At 37.2% G+C, this 22183-nt stretch overlaps 1 long non-coding RNA gene across 1 annotated transcript; it reads left to right on the top strand.

Annotated features, from left to right (window-relative positions):
• The first annotated feature begins 9959 nt into the window (after positions 1 to 9959).
• On the top strand, positions 9960 to 21902 carry LOC120225273. The gene is made up of 3 exons (XR_005526777.1): positions 9960 to 10230; positions 18002 to 18120; positions 21854 to 21902. It is a non-coding gene; the product is annotated as an uncharacterized LOC120225273 (long non-coding RNA).
• Positions 21903 to 22183: the final 281 nt, after the last annotated feature.

Here is a 22183-nt window from a genome sequence, read left to right as displayed (position 1 = left end):
GCCATATTAGCCAATAAAAAAGTAAATTGTGTCTTTGATAGTTTCCAGACTCAGTACACTATAAATACAATTTGAATAAATCAGTTAATTCACAAGGCAAACTTCTTTTGTCACAGGTTATTTTACCTACAAACCTAGGACCCATATTGCAGACGTGCATTTTTCTAGAAAGAGGACCCATAGCTCCCATCAGCATCTCAAAGAATTTATAATCTAAATATGGTTAGATAGAAATGATTCTATTTAACATTGTATTTATCTTCTGGAGATGTTATGTCTGACATTCTGGTAGCTGATCCCTGGAGGCAAAAAGGTAATGAATAATGAAACTATCATAACTCTTCTCTAGAAGATGTTGATTTTACTTTAGAGATTAAAAAGAGGCAATGACTTTTATATGTTTTCCTATAACTGTTATGCTCAAAAATAGTTTTTAAGTAAATTTCATGCATAATAATAATAAGTATCATCACTAAGTAATATTTAATTGGATTAAAATGTCTGTGAACTTAATTATGTACATTGTAGTCTGCAATTCCAAAATAACACTATGCATGTTGCCAAGTATTTTATTCTTTCTTATAAACTGCATCTCCTTTCCAAAGGTCTACATGCCTGTAGTTTTATGTATATATAGAAATTTGAATTGGAACACAGAGCTTTTAAATCACAGGTTTTCTTGATACTGCTTTACCATTTTTAATTGTTTTAAAACATACAAAATATATTTCAGTAATTGTATCGGAAAATTTATAAATCATTGGCAGAATGTAACAAGTCAAAAGAAAAATATGGAAGGCCTAAGTTATTGCCCAGGATAATTAGAGTAGCATCTCACTATACAAAACAGCATGAAACAAAATTCAAAACTAATGGACTAAGTCTCATGAGCATATTGTGTTTAATAATTGAACAGGAAAACAGATATTCAGGATTTTTCAAAGTGACATTAGTAAAAGCTGGTGAAAGGCAATATTTCCTTTTGCAGAACTGACTTAATTTTCTTCCTGTCTTGCTGTGCCTAATATCTTCCATAATTGTTGAAGACAGACAATTTATACTGAGTGATGGGTAACTTAAATATGCGAATAAAGGCTGATTTCTTCCTCTTAGACTTGGAAAGATAAGGACAAAATAGAGAATGAGATGTTTCTGGATATGCAGAAACTAATCATTTGAGAATATATAGTATCCTTTATTATTTCTTTTTTTAATTGCATGTAAAAATATTTTATAGTTTTGGCTGCTAGATTCATCATCTATTTGCAGCTTGGATTGAGGCACCTGCCATATTGCAGTGGCTTTATTTTGCCTCCCAAGATTTTATGAAGACCCACTTCTATCAGTTCTTCTTCCTGAAGTCTTCCCACAGCTCTCTGACTACTTTCTCTACCCTACTCCCCTTAAAATGCATAGTTTTTGCTGTTTTTGTCATTCATCTGCTGCCTTTATCAAACACCTATCCTGTAATAAAATCACCACTTGTGATGATGGTGAAGCCAGGACCTGGTAAAGAGCATGTTAATGAAGAGAGCCTATTATTTCATTCATGCAGACATTCCATCATGGAATCAGGCCCATCTCTTAATGGGACTTTATGATTTAGACACGTCCCTGGATTTCTTTAAATCTCAGTTTGCTAATTTGTGAGGGGGAGGAAGATCATACCTGAACTTGTTACCTTTGGATCTGTGACGGTTAAATGAGGAAGTGAAAAAAATTTTAAAACTGTTGAGTGCCTCTGTTATTTGAGGCATTCTTTTTTAATGTAAAAGTAATAACAGTTAATATATATGTCATGAACACATGTTGTGTTCCATACTAAATCTTTCATACTCACTGTCCTATTCAGTCATCAGAAAACCCTACAGAGTGAGGACTATTATTATCTCTACATTACGAAGAGTCTGAGGTATATGAAGTTAAGCAATATCCTCAAAAACCACACCATTAATAAGTGATAGCATCAGGCTATGAACCCAGGCAGTACGACTCCTGAGGCCATCATGCTGTGCTGAATTTTGCTGCATTACTTTCCATAACGTTAAGTTAAAAAAAAAATCCTTCTGAGGAACACCATGTTTTAGATGAGCAATTCTACTATCATACTACTGGAAAATCATCCCCTCTATACCCATCATGGTACATTCTCTTTTTGCTTTCTCCCTGCTCCTCACTCCCTGGGAATTCACTAGATTAGGACTTGTCATGCTAAGGTGAATCAACAAAGGAATGCTATGTTTAACTGTTATTCTAATTGATGGTATAAATTCCAAAGAAAAAGATATATGGAAAGTGAAAAATAAGTTTATATTTTATTCCATGTGCATATATAAATATATAAATATCAAACTTATAAATATGAGACAAATCTAAGAAGTCCTGTTCTTTTTTTTTTTTAGTTTTGTTTAATGTTTATTTATTTTTGAGAGAGAGAAAGACAGAGTGTGAGTGGGGAGTGGCAGAGAAAGTGGGAGACACAGAATCCAAAGACAGGCTTCAGGCTCTGAGCTGTCAGTGCAGGGCCCAACATGGGGCTCAAACTCATGAACCATGAGATCATGACCTGAGCCAAAGTCAGACGCTTAACTGACTGAACCACCCAGGTGCTCCAAGACACCATGTTCAAAACAGACCTGGACTTTACTGACTTTGTGGCATTTCTTTGTTTCTCCTATGCAAATTCTTTAGTTTCTTTTTTTTAAGTTTATTTATTTTGAGAAAGAGAAACAGAGAGAGAGAGCAGGGGAGAGGCAGAGAAAGAGGGACAGAGAATCCCAAGTAGGCTCTGCGCTGTAAACAAAGAGCCCATTGTGAGGTTCCAGCTCATGAACTATGAGATCATGACCTGAGCCTATATCAAGAGTTGGAAGCCATCCAGTTCCCCCATTGTTTTAGTTTCTTAAGATTATCAATATTTGAGATTTCCATAATCTCCAAGGCAAACTTCTGAGAAAAGTAACTTGTGACAGGGTGTCTAATAGATTGATAATTTTGTTGAACATAATTTGAGTTAGCTTCAAAGGGGAATAATAATAGTTAACATTTGACTGAGTGATCACTCAGTGTCAGATGTATGCATTATCTTATTTAAAATCTCAAAATTATGCCATGAAGTAGACGTTGCACTTATCACCACTGCATATGGAGAAGAATAAGGCTCAGAGGTGTTAAATCATGTCCATGAGTCGAGACCAGATTTGGTCTCTGTCCTGAGTCAACAAGTACTTTAACCACCAAGCTTCCCAAAGAGGGGCCACATTTCCCAAACTAGATCAGTCACCATATTTTCCTAACCAGCATTCTAGCTGAGCAATTCTTTGCCATACTATATGAATGCCATTACAAGTTAGGAACTACCCATACTTGTTGATGATTTACCATGGATCTACTAGTACTCCTTTACAGCACAGGAGAACATTAATAAGCTCTTAGAGCCCATTCAAAATATGTAAATTTGCAAATTATAGTTAGAATAATTGGTGACATAGGACCAATGCCTGTATTACCTTAACCTGTGTCTTATTCACAATATCTCACTTTAAATATAATTACCTGTTTTCAAGCAAAAGTGATTTCTGTGAAGAATGTTTAAATGTTATGCATGGTGAAAATCAGGCATCCTGTTTTGTGACTATCTTTTAAGGACACTATTGCCACTTTGTTTTCACAGCCAGGAGCGGTAAGCATCCTCAATCAAGAGGCAGATCTAATTTCTGTTCTCCCTCGGCCACACTGAAATGCTTGTCTCTCAACTAACACATGTGCCTCCCTTCTGAGGCTAGGTTTTTCAAACCTACAAAATAGAAATTAGTCTTGCATAGTCTATCTTCTAAGAAGAGATTTAAAGATCAAATTAAAATATATCTTCAAAGTTGGGTGGAAAATAAGTAGCTAGTAATTTACAAGTATAAAAAAGTTCCTTCCTAGGGCACCTGGGTGGCTCAGTTGATTAAGCGTCCAACTTTGGCTCGGGTCATGATCTTGTGGTCCGTGAGTTCGTGCCCTTCATCATGTTCTCTGTTGGGAGCCATTCTGAGCCCACTAGTCAAGAAAACTCCTGGTGAGGTTAAAGCAAGTTTGCACGGTCTCTTGCCAATCAGATGATGACCGATATCCACCCCCACTCAATTATTTCTGCTTGAGCACTGACCCCTAGGGTACCTTGTTGATCAATATCGGGAGTGACTTGTCCCCTTATTCCGGCCCTGGTATGATGATTGCACCTTGTGAAGGAACTTATTGTGGGAACTTCTTTTGATTATGGGAACAGACATCATGTCTCCAGAAGGTCCTGTTTCCCTGCATACTTTCCCTTGAGCTATGAACAGGCTAATGACCCTTACTCATAAAAGATTGACCTTTACATGTACAATTCTGTTTCTACCATTGTGTTAGTCCAGGATGTTCATACAGCTCAACATGTAAATCAACTAACCAAAAATGTCTCTCATGCCCTAGCTATTCAAGAAATCATAAAAGTAGACACAAAGGTAAATGTACTTGAAGAGGCTATTCTATGTATTGGAAATTAGCTAAACTCTTTAAAGGTATGGTTGGCTCTCTGGTGCAATAAAGCATATAACTGGAAAATCAAGTCTTGCCCAGAGACAAAGAGCCTAACTTAGAGAGAAGGAACAGATACGGGCAGAACATAAGTTAGTACATACACCTTTGCTAACTGATGGTGTATAGCAGCCCCTTCCCTAAGGCCTACATTCCACAAACACCTTCCCTTACCCTGGCAGCTGTGATGAAGATGGATAAGAGTATCTACAAACCTATGACTTAATCTTAGCGTTATTAAAATGTGAACACCTTGTTATTTTCTTAGTTACTCAACCTCACTATAATTGGGGCAGTTCTGCAAGAAGACTTCTGTAAAACCTGTTTCTGTACATTTTTCAAAAACACCTTATCACAAAGAGCTATCCATTGTAAAAATTCCATTTCCTGCGGCGCCTGGGTGGCTTAGTCGGTTAAGCGTCCAACTTACGCTCAGGTCATGATCTCACGGTTCGTGGGTTCGAGCCCCACGTCGGGCTCTGTGCTGACTGCCAGCTCAGAGCCTGGAGCCTGTTTCAGTCTGTGACTCCCTCTCTCTCTGACCCTCCCCTGCTCACGCTGTCTCTCTCTCTCCTAGAAATAAATAAAAACATTAAAAAAAAATTTCATTTCCTGATGCCATGTTAACATTTGACCTATAAATAAAGACACCAAAACCTACAGGACGGAGATGCCTGCCTGGTGATCAGAAAGGATCTCGGGGCTCTCTCACTCTCTCACTCTCTCTCTCTCGCCGACACCGTCTATCCTTCAGGGCCCCTGGACCTGCAGGAGCCGGCCTTCGACAATTCTGTGCTGACAGCTTGGAGCCTGGAGCCTGCTTTGGATTCTGTGTCTCCCTCTCTTTCTGCCCTTCCCCTGTCCGTGCTCTGCCTCTTGCTTTCAAAAATAAATAAACATAATTTTTTTTTTAATTTCCTTCCTAAAACCAGAAGCTCAGAGCTATAGCAGCATTCGTACAATCTGCCAAACCCACCCTGTCTTTCTCAAGAAATGAGCCCAGCTCCTTTTAAGAAACATCAAGTCTTGCTTGTTTTTAGTGAGATGGGATTTAAGTCTTTTTCACATGCTGTTGTTAATCTGCTTTTCCAATTTTCTGTAATCTTCTTTTGCTTTTACTACAAGCATAGGAACTTGCTTATAATTTAAAATATAAGCTGTATCAAAGCAGGAATATGTTTTTGCTTTCCTTGCTGATATATCTGTAGGACTTAGAGAAGTGTATGCCCTGTGGGTAGCTCAAAAGTATTTCTGAAGAAACTGAACAAATGTCATACAATTCAGTGCTAATTTTTCCAAAGATCTGAAAGTACACACATACATTGCACTATATGCTAGGCACAGTGCTGGGGGAGTTGTGTACCCTACTTCATCTAAGTATTATGAAATCCTAAGGGGAAAGTAACTTTCAGGAGAAAAAATACACTACTCCATGTTTTGTAACTTCCAAAGTCAATTCTTAATAGGTGAAGTAATGAATAATTTTAACAGCTGCCATTTCTGGAGTGTTCCAAATTAAACATGTTTGCTCATCCGTACAGTAAACATACCAAGAAGGCACGATTCTTATTTTAAAGATGAGGAAATCAAGACACAGTGAATAAGAGCTCAAAGCTGATGCCCAATAAATCCCCATCGTTCATTCCCTGGCATCAATCTAGCACTTTCTGAACCCTTCAGTGTTATGGTACCTCTTCCATCTGCCATAATGATCTCTTATCTCTCTTCAAGTCCACATTAGTTCTGGGAACAGATAGGAACTTGCTAAATATTTTTGAATGAAGAAATGCTTTTATCCAATGTGTGAGAACCCCAAAGCAACTAAGATTATGAACCTCGCATTCAAGTGGAATAAGATGATTAAAGAGTGTTCAGGACTTCCACAAGTATTGGAAGACTTACAAAATAAGGTGGCCTGTGATCAAACAAATTTCAAAGACAAAGAGAAAACAACTTTATTTATAAGCAGGACCTCTCAGCACCTTTATTTAATACGCAATATAATTCCTATGAAAACGTATCTTAACCAGATTTTCTCCAAATTTGCTTCATTAATGAGCCTACTTTGAGAGTAGCTATTACGTACATTAGTATATGATGGATACCAGTGTCTAGTGTATATGTTTGTAGTGATTTTTTTTTAATATAAAAAAGTTTTCCCCATAAAATATATCCGCACAACACTGTGTGATGAAATTGGAGGGAGCCGTATTAAACTAAATCACTCCATATTTTAAAAATGTCTCATGTGGATATAAAGTTTTCCTAAATATAAAACTTAACGGAAAATAAGCTTTTGAGTTTAGCACCATGGGAAATAATTGTCTGATTAGGACCTGACTATAATATCTGTAAAAATTATCTCCTTGTAAACACTTGCATCACTAATAAATTTCTTACTTAAGACTTGAATTAAATATATAAAGGTAATATGTTCCTGCTGAAAAATAATTTCCTAATGAGCGACTAAGTCATACAACCTATTTAGCAGAGTTATTATAGTTATTACTAATAAAATTGGCCTCCCATTTAAATGTGGAGAAGTTGCAATGGTTCCAATACCAATTATACATTATCCCTAAATTACATATTGAAACTTGGTGGAATTATGCCAAGATGTAATCAGAAGGAATCATGAGGTGAGCAATTTTCAGAGCTCAATTTAATTCAACATCTTTTTAACTGTATCTTCCAAGATTATAATTACACTGAGCAATTGGTTTGATTGAAGGGGGGAAAATCATACTGCTTCATTGACCACCACTTTACATACTTGTTTGAATGGTACTGCACATGATATAATTTGTAATAAGTTCAATTATGAGGAGAGCAGCAACACAGATTTTTTTTTAATTCTAGTGGAAGTAACATAAAAAGTCAAAGAGCCTTCTTTCTAAAACTCAGTGCCACAGGACACATCTATTTCTTCAAATTCTTCGTGGCAATTCATGTACTGGTTGATCGCAGAGATTACGGGCTATTGACTAGAATGAAAGCTGAATTTCCGGATTTGTCCCTTTCCATCTCTGGGATGTTAGGCAAGATGCTTAGCAGATACTGCTTCTTTATATCTAAAGTGGGAATTATGGGCTGTCTTTATAGGATTATTGGGAGAATGGTACATATACACACTACACACACACACACACACACACACACACACACACACCATATACACTGTATACGTGACTGTGATATATAGGGTTAGGAGTCAGTTCTCCATGGGTCTGCCAAATTTTTACACACATGTTACAGTTTTTGTTCCAGATAATCTTTTCAAGAATATTTGTAGAGCACACAGCCTTGAAAATTAGTGATAACATTCCCCTCTGGAACAGAGGACAGATTTGTCTCCTGATGAGCATAATAAAGACATAGCCTCCCTTTAGGTTAAAGGAAGGAAGACACTGTTAGCAGTCCTCTTAGAACACTGGGAGTCTCTTCATCTCCACGTTCTCCAGTGTGACACAAACCGTGTGTACGGCACCTACATGCATCCGTTCAGTGTCACCTCCCTCCATGGAACTGTAGGACAAGGGAAAGCCAGGTGGATGTCATGCTCATGTTGCCTCCTGTGCCATGAGGAACAGAGGCCTTGTCTCTCACCCAGCATTCTGGATTCCGCATTCTGCCCACAGCCATGAAACAGTGACCGGTGAGCTTACTGTAAGAAGGGTGACTGTGCCCTTCACAGTCCTTGACACCTAGCATGAATCCGGGCACTTGACACTGCTTCTGGCCATTGTGAATTATGTAATTTTTAAAATACTGGCATGTAAAAAGGAAAAATAGCAATAGTCATACTTTATGTGTAAACTGTTTACTGTCAGGGAAGCATTTGTTAAATGAAATGCTACTGCCATGCGTATGATTACTACACCTTGCCCAATGTCTTATTTCCTCCTTATATCTTTCCTTCACTTGCATCCAAAAAAAAAAAAAAAAAATTGAAGAGGAGACCAAGGCACTTGGGCACTTCCTGGTTAAGGAATCTGGGTCTTTTCATATTGGTGTAAAGCAAGAAAATTAGGGGTTGAAACCCAGTCACCACACATCTGGCATGCAAAACATGTGAATCTCTCTTTATTTTTGTAAATATTTATTTACTTATTTAAAGAAAGACAGAGAGTGTGAGTGATATGTATGGGGGAAGGGCAGAGAGAGAGGGAGTGAGAATCTCGAGCAGGTACCACACCATCAGCACAGAGCCTGGAGTGGGGCTTGATTCTATGAATGTGAGATCATGGCCTGAGCCAAAATCAAGAGTCAGAAGCTCAGCCTCCTGAGCGCCCCAGGTGTTCCTGAAAATCTGTCTTTAATTAGCTACTGGGATGGAAGGAATACAATGTTTTTGGTAGCTTTTTCTTTAAAGAGAATCAGGACAGTAATTGTCATTTAAAAACAATATATAAGTAATAGGCAAAATATTTTAACTAGGTCTTTCTTTCAGTAATTTATGCAATTATGAATGACATCCTTCATTTCATGATCATATTATAATTGGCAATGTCACCACTACCATTTTAAAATAAATTTAAAAGAAATAGTTCACACATAATTCTCCTTCAGATAATTCTCTTTCTGTTCTGGTTTTTTTTTTTTTTTCTTGTTTAAAAATAACAAATAGCAGAATCCCCTCTTCCTTCCTTCAGGGGACTGAAGAACCTCTGTTTCTCTGCTGGGAGCAGAGATTCACATCAAGAGTGCAGTAATTCTTTCATTAAAGTGTAAGCAATGCTTCTCCTTTTTTTCATTAAGAGATGCCTTTGGCAGGAAATAGACCAGGATTTGGCTATACCAGAGCACGTTTTAAAGGAGCAGCAAACACACACAGCTGCCTGTCACTGCCTACCTGAAATATAAAGATGCATCTTTAATACCTAAATTCTTACCCACTGCCCTTCTCCCTAAGCATTAGAAAAGTGATGATGATATCCAAAGATGAGTATGGATTATTTCGAAGATAATGTTTTGAGGTTCAATAGGAAGATAAGCTCCAAAATTCACTATAGCAACCATCTTTATTTTTCTCCAGATTAAACTTGAGAGAGCTCAAGAATGAAACTTTAAAAAAAAAAAAAAAGGCAAATCACATATTCAGCACCAACCTGAACTTGTTTCATTAGGACCTGTGGGATGGTTTGCGCAGTGACATTTGTATGCAGAGTTATTACAGAGTCTTTGTAACCATCATTCAAATTTGATTTTACCTTTCCAAAGGACCTTTTGTTTTTCTTCACTGGAACAAAGGACAAACTAGTGTAAGAGAACTAACAAAGCTTATATTGAAAGTGAGTTACTCTGAAAAGCAGAAAAACAACCAATGAGTATGAGTCATCAACAATCTTTCTCTCCAACATTGTTCTAAATGGTCACCATGATTTGGTTTGGAAATGAACACATCAACCAATAAGAGGGACTATGCTGGGGGGATTTCCAAGAATGGATTTCTTTTTTGTAAATGAAGAAGTAAATAGACATTAAGAACAGATCTCTTTTTCCTTTTGGAGGTAGTCATGTCTGCGTGTGATGCTGAGCATGGCTGAAGAATCCTGAGATCATGAGACAGTGAGTAAGATCCACAGAGCACAGCAAAGCAGAGATGGGAAAGTATGGGCCCTCAGGTCAGTCAAACCGCTGGAACAATGGACTTCTCATAATGTGGTATGCTTTATTTTGTTGTGGTTTGTTTTGTTTTGTTTAAGCCAGTTTGAGCCATCCAGTTGAAAAATATCATTGTCAAAATGCCATCTAAGGTCTCCTTAGTGTCTGATTGTACAGACTCAGCTGTTCTACAAGACTTTCAATAACGTTATGAAAGGACTTAGATGGAAGTGGATTAGATAATATTACAAATTTATTTCAATCTTAGGATTCTCTTCTTATCCTATAATTCTATGTGTATCACTATTTTTAATGAATGGAGTTGACTGTAAAAGAAAAAAGAAAATTACCTCATTTAATATATACCATATGCTAGAAACTTAATATCTACTCTTTTATTTTTTTTTTATAATTTCATAAGGTAAATTTTATTGATCCCCATTTATGGATTAGGAAAGAAGTTGAAAGATTCAACCAACTTGCCCAAGATTACATAACTAAGTACAGAATAGAGTCCGGATTTAACCACAGTTGGTCTTTCTCCAACATTTTTGGGGTTTTTTTCCAGTATAATATCTAATGATATTATATCTTTGTAATATTTGCAAAGCTAGATGCATGAATGAGGGGGATGAGGTTAGCAAAGCTATGTAAATAAAATGATGAACCAGTAGTTTGTGCTTTGCATAATTGATTTTGCCTCAGTAGTGTTTGACTTCAATCTAAGGTCTTGTGAAAATGGAATAATAACTTATTTTCTAGTGTCAAGTGACATTTATACACATATTTGAAGATAAACTGTTGTGGGTTTGGAGCAACATAACATTGGATGTCAGTTCTAGACAGAAGTTAAAAATAATTCAAACTTAGAATGTCTCAGTAATTTGCATTATTATTGATGGGACTAAATGAGGGTGTGGACATCTGATTTAATGTTTTTGATTCTGTTCCGAAATATCAGAGTGTGCCAATAAACCATACATTGGTTTTGCCATTTGCTTTTGATATGGGGACTGGAGCTGTGGAGTTAAAAGTGTTTACTGATCTCATCCATTAAATCATGAGGAAAGAAACATACCCTGCAGTCTCTTCTGCATAATGTTATTGCCATGTCTGGAGAGCAAAGAAAGAGTACTCACAGAGGAGATATATGAACACGACCCATCTCTGCCTTCTGCCAGATCTCTCCAATCCTCAGCCTACACTGAGGCCACAAAATGGTTGAGAAAACCTCAAAATGATGACTAAAACTGGGGTGGAAAGTTACATAATGTAAGAATAAATAATTAGAGCAATTAAAATATTGCCTTCAGTGCTGATTTTTATTATTACTATAACCAGCCTGTAGGGGAAAATTAAATATAACTATTAGTAACTTTGATGCAGATTTCTCTGAAATATATTGTCCATATATTATATGATATGGTAATTTCTCCATGGAGGTATTAAGAAAGAAACATGTTAATTATTCGGTAATTCAAAATTGTAAGTAGAAAAGAATTAGGTATTAAAAACCTCATTTATAAGTTTGTGTGCATTTAGAATTCAAGGAAAAAATAATGATGCATTATAAATGTTTTATTTAAAGAAAATTAGAGGCAGATGGTCTGTACAGTGGAAGTGATCTACCTGGATATTGACTTGGTGTTATGTTTCTTGTCCACTGTGACTGCTACTACATTATGCATTGTGATGCTTGGTTGTATTGTGTTCTCAATTTGTGTATGTCTTGTTTTGACAAAAATTGTGAGTAATTTGGTGGTAGTCAATCGGCCATGTAATTAAACTCCCTCCCCCCAAAACTAAAAAACTCTTAGACTACCACAGAAGAAACTCAACAACACTAAAATCATCCAGCGCTCTACTAAATGTTTCATTATAGTTATGTTTCAGGTTAATGCTAACCTATATTTTCTAGAATTCCAGGCAAAGACAACATAGTTGGCTAAAATCAAATCAAACCAAACCAAAGAGTCAATTACTGATACTTGGTCATATTTCCCTTGCAGTGCATATTTTTTTAAACATGAATACTGGAGGCTAATGGACAAAAACAAATATTATCAACCAATCAATCAATCAGCAGGAGTGGATTAGTTGAGTATCTGCTATGTTTTCAGCACTGAGTAGATACTCAATATCCCCCTGGTCAATTGATTGATGTTTTTTTTTTCTCCACCACCATCAGTAATTGATTCTTGTTTTCATGTCCTTTCATTATTTTTTCTAATAAGGAAATAATGACAATTCATTTTAAAACAGTGCTTAAATTTAGTACAGGTATAAAATATGATAAAGTTCTGATGATTAAGTTTAACTTTTACTTTTAAAAATTGTCATCAAAACTGTTGTGAATAAATTGCCACTAGGGAGTTAATCTTTTAGCTGTGAAACAGCTAATTGAGTAGCAAATACTTCAATAGGCTTCATCTTACTTGTTTTGTGTTCCATGTGCTCTAATACGGTCAAAGTTTAACTACACTTGAATATTTGTGCCTCAAAACTTAAATTCATGAAGTTCATAAATTCATAAATATCATAACATAAGAGCTATTCAATGTGAAGTCATTAATATTTAAATGTGGGGGTTAGTGGCCGAATCTTTTCTTTTTCATGATTACGGCAAAGTACTGAGCTGATCATCTTAAAGTAGATTCTAAAATTCACAAATTGGCATATTTACATGTTAACAGCTAGAGAACCAGAGCTCATAGCATCTACCAAAGACAGAAGGATGGGGCTTTTGTAAGAGTCTGTTATGTCGCAGAAACACCTAGACCAGTGTGCTAACAACCTGATGCACAGCCCAAAGAAAAAACTGATTAAAAAGGCAGAAGACAAGAAGGAGGAGACTTGTATGTTAATAAGCTGCACCTAGGTGGATGCAGAAGGTCCTGAGGACTTCTTGGCATCTTGACACTCCCTGATGGCCATGCTCTTACCTACAGTCTGGACAGGGGACAGGCAACTGGACGTGGCTGACAAATGGGCCAACTACATTTTTATAGCAATAATATATAAATGGTCACTGAATAGTTTTCAAAATACCACCTCCCCCCCTTATTTTTCTGAATTATAGCACTAAACAAGGGAATAACTTTGCTCTGGCCTCAAACTGTAACCCTGAGAATATTTAATGGCGGGAAATTTGTCATTAATGTGAAAATTTTAAGCACATAGGGAAAAAAATCATGAGATTAAATACAAGTAAAGTCAAACCGTAAAATATTTTGTTGATCATTCCTTAAAAAAATCTTTCCTGTAAAAATCTTTGTTGATCTGTCCTAAAAATCCTAGAATATTTTTAGTATAAAGTTACACAGGCTTTTTACCGTTATAGTTTGATTTTAAAGATTCAAAAACTGTTTTCCAACTTTACCTATGTGCTCAAATGCCATCTGTGTATGTTATGATTAGTTTACTTGCAAAATGCATTTCAAGTTAAGTTCTTCTTAAAGGAGATATATGACACAAATGTGTTAAGCTGAGAAGGCTCTGTTTCTATTTTAAAAGGATATTAAATACAGTAAAGCCCCCCCACCTTTGTAAGAAACCCAGAGAATAACTATTCCACAACCCCAAACAAATAAGTCCTTTGGTCTTTACAAATTTTTGAAAATGGTATGAGAGCTAATGCCAGGTACTTTTTATGAAAAGCTGCCACCCAGTGGACATTTTATGTAAAGTTAGCTTCTTGTTTAATACCTTGACAGACAAGATGTTTAAAACAGTTGTCTGTAAACTGTCTTAACAATTACATTATAAGTGGCAACCTAGTAATAATAGCTAAAGACAAATTGGCAGGAAAAAAGTTTAAAGGCTTCTTAAAATCTGCCGGTAAAATAATGCTATGATCACGAATGTTTGTGTATTTTACAATTTGCCAACCAGTTCAGTGTCATCAATTGTATTATAAGCAAAATGTTACTGTATAAAACTTAATGTAAAATCTATGTCCTTACTATCAGTTACCTTATTCATAAAATAGAGACATTATCAATAGTATCTCCTTCACAGGGCTGTTGTGAGGGGTAAAGGAGCCAATATAGGTAAAGCTTTTAGAACTGCAGTTAGCAATGAATTGCTGCACTGTCACTGGTTTTATTATTCGATCAATGATTTCCAACCAGGTGAGACAAGGCCCTCCCTGGGCCTTATCAGATTTGCTTGAGGAACCTTCAAATTAAAGCCATTTCCTCCTTTCAAGGTCCTCCTTGGTACCTATGGGTCACGCTCCCATCACCAATCCTTTTCCCTCCTATACTTACCTACTGATTCAACCCTCACAAAGCTCTTTCCTGATAGCAAACAGGCTGATACATGTATATCACTGAAAAGAAATTGTTCAGAACCCTGATCTGGGGCTCCTGGGTGGCTCAGTCAGTTAAGCAACCTACTCTTGATTTTGGCTCAGGTCAGGATCTCACGGTTCATGGGACTGGGCCCCACATCAGGCTCTGTTCCAACATTGTGAAGCCTGCTTGGGATTCTCTCTCTCCTTGCTCTGCCCCTCCCTCTCCTCAAAATAAATAAATAAACTTAAAAAATTTTATTTAACTTGTGGGAGTATTAAAATAAAAGGTGAGACAATTTGTAAATGCTTCAAAGAGGATGTATAAGTTTCCTATTACTGCCATAACCAATTGCCATAAACTCAGTGGGTTAAAACAACACAAACTTATAAATCTGGAGATCAGAAGTCTGTGGGTCTCATGGGGCTAAACTCAAGATGTCAGCAGAATTGTGTTTCTTCTAGAGGCTCCTTGCCTTTTCTGGCTCCTAGAAGCAGCCCGCATTACCTGGTTTACGGCCCTTTCTTCTGTCTTCAAAGGTACCAATTACATCACTCCGACCTCTGCTTCTGTCTTCATATCTTCTCTGATTCTCTTGTCTTCCTTTTTCAATTATAAGGACACTTGTATTACATTTGTCCCACCCAGATTCTCTAGGATAATCTCCTCATCTCAAAATCCTTAATTTAATCATACAAAATCTCATATGCCATGTAAGGTAACATGTTCTGGACTTGGATACATTTGAGGGGCCATTGTACCACATCCCACTAAGGTAAACTATTTCCACAGACAGCAGGAAGAGCAATTAGCAATCGAAACTCCTGGGAAACAGAAACTAACATGATTTCATGAAGGACTCCATGGAAATTATCAATAGTTGAAAACAGCCCAATCACCTGCACATATAGTGAAAGGGAAATTAATAGACAATTTGTTGCTCAAAACATCACAATAAAGAACTTATTTCAAAACATTCTGTAAACCAGTGTGGTAACATAGAACCAGTTCTACCACTTTCTAGCTGTGTGACCTTGGGAAATTTACTTAAAGCCTCTTTGGTTTTCCTCACCTGTAAAACGCTGTAGAAATACTATGTGTAGAGTAAGCCTATCTTATTGCCTGACAGAGTCACCCAAAGAAACTGTTTGGTAACTGAATTCAAAATAATTTCAGGTAGATTTTCAATGCTACTGATAGAAGTTTCTGTACATTCCAGGGAGCAATGTGAGTGGATATTAAATCTTCATTCTTATCAGGTTCTTCTTACTTCGCATTTGTATTAGTTTTGTCCCTATAATAGCAAGGCAGTGCCACAGAGTAAAGTGAGCCCAGAGTAATTCCCAACAGCAATAATAAGATTATCAATAGCTATCAAGCAGCAAGTGCTCAACATTATGCCAGACATTGGTCTAACTGTTTTACAGTTGTCATCTCTTTTAATCTTCACAATGAATGACCCTATCAACCTATAGTTGGTAATTTGTCATTATCTGGACAGGACCCTTCTCATATTAAGACTACTGATTCATTGGCATGTTACTCATAATTGGTTTGTGCATCAAAATGAAAAAAAATGGACTGAAATGGAATGTCATACAACTTCAGGAACTGTCTGAAATCATTTTGCCTAAAATGAGTCACTGAGAAAAAGTGCCTTACATAAATCCACTTGCCTGCATAATCCACTTTACAGTATATTTTATTTTTTTAAACCTCTTAAAATGTTTGCAGGCAAAAGCCCCAAAGGCAGAAAGATAACCTAAATTTCAGACGTCAAACCAACAGTATGTGTTCAAAGCAGGTTTGGTAATCTTTCTCTCTTACTTGGACCCAGACTTTGAAAGGTTGCATCTGTTTGGTAGATAGAACACCTAGCGGCCTCCAGATGAGTCATCTGTCCAAGTGCTGCTTCACGTGAACTGAATTAAACAGAGACCAGGACTGGATATGCTGTCGTCTGACAGGTGGACGAGAGTGAGGGAAAACTGCAGTGTAAACACCATCGATAGGGATGAGCCCCAGGAGAGTCTAATACACCTTTTGCAACATGGATCAGAAGTTCTGACCCTTATTGTATATCAGTGAACAAATCAAAGAAAGAAAAAAAATGAAAATATGTACCTTCTCCTCAGGGAGCGCTTAAACCAAAGTGAACTAGAAAAGTAGCAATATACATGGTGTTCTGAAGGCCAGTAATTGTGATAATTTTTAACACGGGAATTCCTGTCACTGCAAAGGACACAGAAAATGGCCACAGCATTACAAACTTTCTTTTTCATTAATCTGATAAAAAAAAGAGACTGAAGCATGGTGGTGTTTTAAGAAATATTATTTAGTATGAATTAAAATGAACCCTCATAAACTCTAAACAAAAATATTATCAAAAAACTTGTGAGCACCTTTAAAAAGATCATGAAAAGCATAAAACATCTCCTTCAACATTATCTACTTTATATCAATTATAAAAATTAGTTGGAAGAGTCCCCCAAATGTGCAGGCAAAGTAAATAATGGACTGAGGTGTGATTTGAGTATCATAGAACAATCAAACTGAATAAAATTTAGTCCTAAAAGTAGCTGTGATATAGAAAACTATGTTCACACAGTTAGTTCTTTGAAAGCCTTCTGGAAGCATGTGCATATTTACTGGATTAAAACTAACATTTCTTTGTATCTTCACCTACTACCACTTAGCAATGGGCATTCTTTAAGGAATGGGAAAACAAAACAGGTATGATTTCATAGGGAAAAGAGTAAGAATGCAGTAAGGAAATGGACAATGTGAGAAGTATTTACGGGGCTGGGGGTCTCTCCGTATTGGCTCCTAAAATTGAAAGTTCTCAGCTGAAATGTTTTATTTGCTCACCTATTTAGCACAGCACTTAAAAGTAAAACTCAGTAATGTTTGTGAAAATGAATAATAATCATGATGATGGTGATGATAAAAATAGTTAACATGTGAATACTTATTATGTGTCAGACATTATCTGCAGTGCTTTATATACTTTTTGAATTCTTTTAATATTTTGAACTACCCTGGAGCTAAGTATTGAGGTATATAGGAAAGTTCAAGACCGTGTCCACCAATGTTATGCAACAAGCAGGTATGAGAGCCAGAATTCAAAAGGAGGCACTTGGACTCCAGCTCTGGTTAGAAGGGAAGGAAGGTGAGAGGATGGAAAGAGGAGAAAAAAAGGGATGGAGGGAGAGTAGGAATGAAAGAAAAAAAACGTAAAAGGGAAAAAGAGAGTAAAAAGAGAGAGTGGGAGTTTTGCCAATTCTCTTTGCCTCTGATAGCCCCCAGTCAGCATTGAAGCAATGACTCCTCATTGGAAAACTGAGAGTCACCCCGATGGGCAGATGGAATTTGAAAGACAAAGGAAGCAGAATAAAGAGGAGATACCTAGGCAGATACCCTACACACCGGAGTTAAACAAAACAAAACAAAACAAAAAACAACAATAACTCAAGAACTGAAGGGTACTTGACTCTGTCTTAGAGCCGGTCAGGCTCAGCATCACCTCTTTTGCCCTTCAGGTGGGAAAGGAGGTGAGGAGATTGAAAGCACCCGTGCAATTCCTCAGGGAAAGGAATGTCTCCCATTCGACTGACATCAAGTAAACTATTGAACCGGAAACACTTACTTTACTTAGAAGGTAAGAGGTATAGTTCTGTTTTCTGGTGAGCAACATTTTATGTCTCCTTACGATGGAGGGTGGTTGAAGCCTTTCTTCTTCCAGTTCTTTTCAAAGACGTTTTTGATATGTATTGCAATCTAAGATCATCCTGGGGAATGACTTCAAATTAATTGTGCCATCTCTCACCAGTTCATAATTTTGCATAATTTAACATAATTAGCTTAAGTGCTCTTTCCTATGGTGCCAAACGCTGGGATACGATGTAAGTAGGTAGAGTGGAAGGCTGACTTTCTAACTATGAAACTGCAGCTGTTAAAGCCATCTGACCCTCCAAATAGCTCTTCCGTCCACTTGCTGAAGTTTGAAATTTTTTCTTTAGCAGAAAAAAGGCCACTTGTTTCTAGGCAAAATAAACAGTATAAAGTGTAAGTCCCACCAAAAGAGGCAAACCATGGACTTAAAATTACACTAAGTGTAAACAACTGGCACTAGCTTCTTTTGGGGTTTGCACGTTTTGAGTGTGATGGAACAGAGCAGAAGAGCCCTGGGGCTACAGGCGTGAGAAGGGCATGGGCAATAGGGTAGAGATGAATAGAGCAAAACAGAGACCATGGAAGTAGGGCAAAGGCCATCTACTACCCAATTTTTCCTAAACTCGGTTTGCACCCAGATAAACACCATCTCCCGATCCTCAGATGGCAAATGCATGCAGAATAGAATATGTGGTTATGAGCTTGAACTATGATCCAAAACTTCTGGATTTAAAACCCTGTTCTGTCAGCCAGGTTTGGGAGGTGAGGCAGATTCCCCTCTCTGTTTCAGTAGGTTAGTCATAGCGGTACAGGAAAGTCCTGGATTGCGAGTAACTTCTCCTACCAGTGTTCCAACAGACAAGCAAACCTGTCTAATAAATTTTAACTTGATAAGCAAGCGATGTCTTACTATACAAGTAGTACGTGATGCCAAACATCACATGATCCCAACTGAGCCAATGGTCCTTCTCTCTCTCTCTCTCTTTCTCTCTCTCTCTCTCTCACTCTCTCTGCTGGATTGTGGGTGATCATCTCCCATGCTCAGATGCTGTGGTGTTTGGCAGAAATCAGTGATTTTTCAGAACTTTGGAAGGTGCCCACAACTGGCAGTAGTGTACTTTTTTGTCACTTCAAAACACGTATGGACAGTCCTTTGCTTTTCCATACAAGCATAAGCTTAGGAATGCTTTGCTTCATTCTAGGTTATTAGATAGGTTCCTTGTTAAACTTGCAGGGAAAGAAAAAGATTCCATTGAGCCAGCAGATAGCAGTGATTCCACTAGTGACAGTGAAAGTCATCCTACATAATAACCCTCCTCCCTTGTCTCCCTCACAGCAGCCATGAAGGTTTTCAAAAGTAAGTTCAGGTTAATTTGTTTATTTTTCTTTGTATATTGTATTTTCTTTATTATTTTGTATTATAGTACAGTACTGTAATCATTTTTATATGAATATTTTGGGGTTATGGAGCAAATCATCTGAGTTTCCATTAGTTCTTATGGGGAAATTCACTTCGATATTTGAGTGCTTTGGATTACAAGTATGTTTCCAGAATAAATTATGCTTGCAAACCCAGGTTTTACAATAGTTCAGAGGGTTGCTGAGAGGATTAAAATAAATACATTTAGCATCTAGAAAAGTGCCAACACATACTAGCTGCTTGACTAGTATCAGCTATCACTATTGCCCTTATTACTTAACAAAACAGAAATTATTTAGAGAGAATTATTATCTTGACTTTTTCTAAGTATGTCTGATGAATAAAAGGAAGAGCTTCTCATAGGTAACACTTCACTAAGTATTTCTTTTGGTTTCATTAAATCAAATAGTTCTAGTACTAATAAGCACAAAATAGAAAAAGTAGGATTGTTTTTCTTTAAATATTTGTTCTACTGGATGCCAAGTTTATGTCAAGTACACTTAGAGGCTGTTTACTGATCAAAAAGATGTTAATTTAATCACAGATTGTTCTGAAGCTGGAAAATGAATAATGACTCTATGTCACCAGGCATTTTTAAAATTATTTAGAAGTTACAATTATTGACATATGAGTCATTAAAAAAATAGAACTTTTGTCTTTTTTAGGTAATGACTTTCTATGATTTGGCTAATGTAAATGATCATCCTCCAATTCAATTTTGTTCTGCTTGCATCATTCATTCTGACACTACTGAATGCTAAAAGAAAATATGAAAATGAACTACTCATAGAATGAATGCAAAACCACTGACTTTAGAGCTACAAGGGACCTTGGAAGTCATACAGACTTCAATCCAGAGAAGCCAAGGGTTTTGAGCAAGGTGCCACATCTCCAGGAAAAGGAAACAGTTCTTACATATGACTTTGTCTTTTTACACACACAACCCTACATGTCCAGGAGATTTCTTAGAAAATGTGCTCCTGAGAACCCAGGTGGCAAACATCTCCCTTGCGGACTTTCCTCTAGAGTACACAGACGTCACAACGCGGTAGGTGGAACAATGCTCTGCTTGTTGCTACTCAGATGTTAGCTCTTTAAAAAGTCCTTTCCTGACCTCACTGTCTAAAATTCACCACTGGCACCACCACTGCAAAGCCACATTGTCTTTCACCCCATAACCTGCTTAGTTTTTCTTCAAAGCACATTTATGATACAGAATTATCATTGTTGTTATTGTTATTGGAAATTGGCTGGCTGATTGGTTAATTTATTTCTCATTGCTCCCATGAGAATGTAAACCTCAGGAGGTCAAGAGCTTTATTTCTCTTGTTCACATGGCATCCCAGGTGCCAGGACAATACCCAGCATATCTTAGATGTTCAGAACACTAATCCCACCTTGACTAACATCCTGAATGGGGATATATAACCTACACTTCAGTGTATAGCCCAGACAACCCAGACAACCCAGTTGATTTGGGGACTCTAGAAGACAGAGTCTTTCTCTGGATCCATAAGTAACAGGAATTAAATAGGCAGAGGGCTGTCTGTGGCCAGCTCTTCCCCAACTAGGGGGAAAATGTGAGAAAGTTTCCAAGAAAAATTAAGAGCCAAAAGATGATGGGGAGAAAGTTACTGATAACATGACCCACATGTAGGGGAGGCAATACTTTACCCCTCCCCCTCTTAGGTTTTCAGTGGATACTCTTTAACAGGAAGGTTGATTAGAGAAAAACAAGCAGTTCATTAATGTGTGCAGTGCACATCAGGTGGGAGAAACCTGAAAGAAAGGAACTCAGAATGATGGCTTAGTTTCCACCTTATGCAGCATCTTCAACACAGAACAATACATTGTAGAGAAATGACAAAACAAAGCACTGAGTCACAAGCTCCCAAGGATGCCAGACCCAGGGAAGGTAAACACAGGTGACCCTTGAACAACACTGGTTTGAACTGCATGAATCCAGTTGTACTGGGATTATTTTTATACACATAAATATAGTATGGTACTATGAATGTATTTTCTCTTACATTTTTCTTAATAATGTTTTCTATTCTTTAGCTTACTTCATGGTAAGAATAGTATATAATACATACAACATACACAGCATGTGTTAATTGACTGTGTGTGTTATCAATAAGCCTTCCATCAATGGTAGGCTATTATTAGTTAAGTTTTGGGGGAGTCAAAAGTTACGTGCAAATTTTCAACTGGAGAGAGGCTGGTGACCCTAACCCTGCACTGTTCAAGTGTAAAATGTATATGGGAGAGAATTAATAAAGTTAAGTTTTATTTGCAGACTCCTCTGGAGGATCTCTGGGCTGATCCGAGTGTCACCAGTAAAAGGAAAATTGTTTCCTGTCTTGAGGCAGAAAAGGGGAAGCTTTTTGTGAGTTTGCGGCTTCTTTCTCTTTTTAAAGTTTACTTTTTGAGAGAGAGAGAGAGTAGGGAAGGGGTAGAGAGAGAAAGAGACAAAATCTGAAGCAGGCTCCAGGCTCTGAGCTGTCAGCACAAAGCTTAATGTGGGGCTTGGACCCACAGACTGTGTGCAAGGTCATGACCTGAGCTGAAGTTGGATGCTTAACCAACTGAGCCACCAGGCACTTTGTGAGTTTGTTGCTTCTTAATT

This window comes from Hyaena hyaena, unplaced genomic scaffold (genome assembly GCF_003009895.1).
Source record: "Hyaena hyaena isolate Hyena2069 unplaced genomic scaffold, ASM300989v1 scaffold_1361, whole genome shotgun sequence".
Classification (NCBI taxonomy): domain Eukaryota; kingdom Metazoa; phylum Chordata; class Mammalia; order Carnivora; family Hyaenidae; genus Hyaena; species Hyaena hyaena.
Note: the sequence above shows the minus strand (reverse complement) of the source record. Positions and strands in the feature narration are given on the sequence as shown.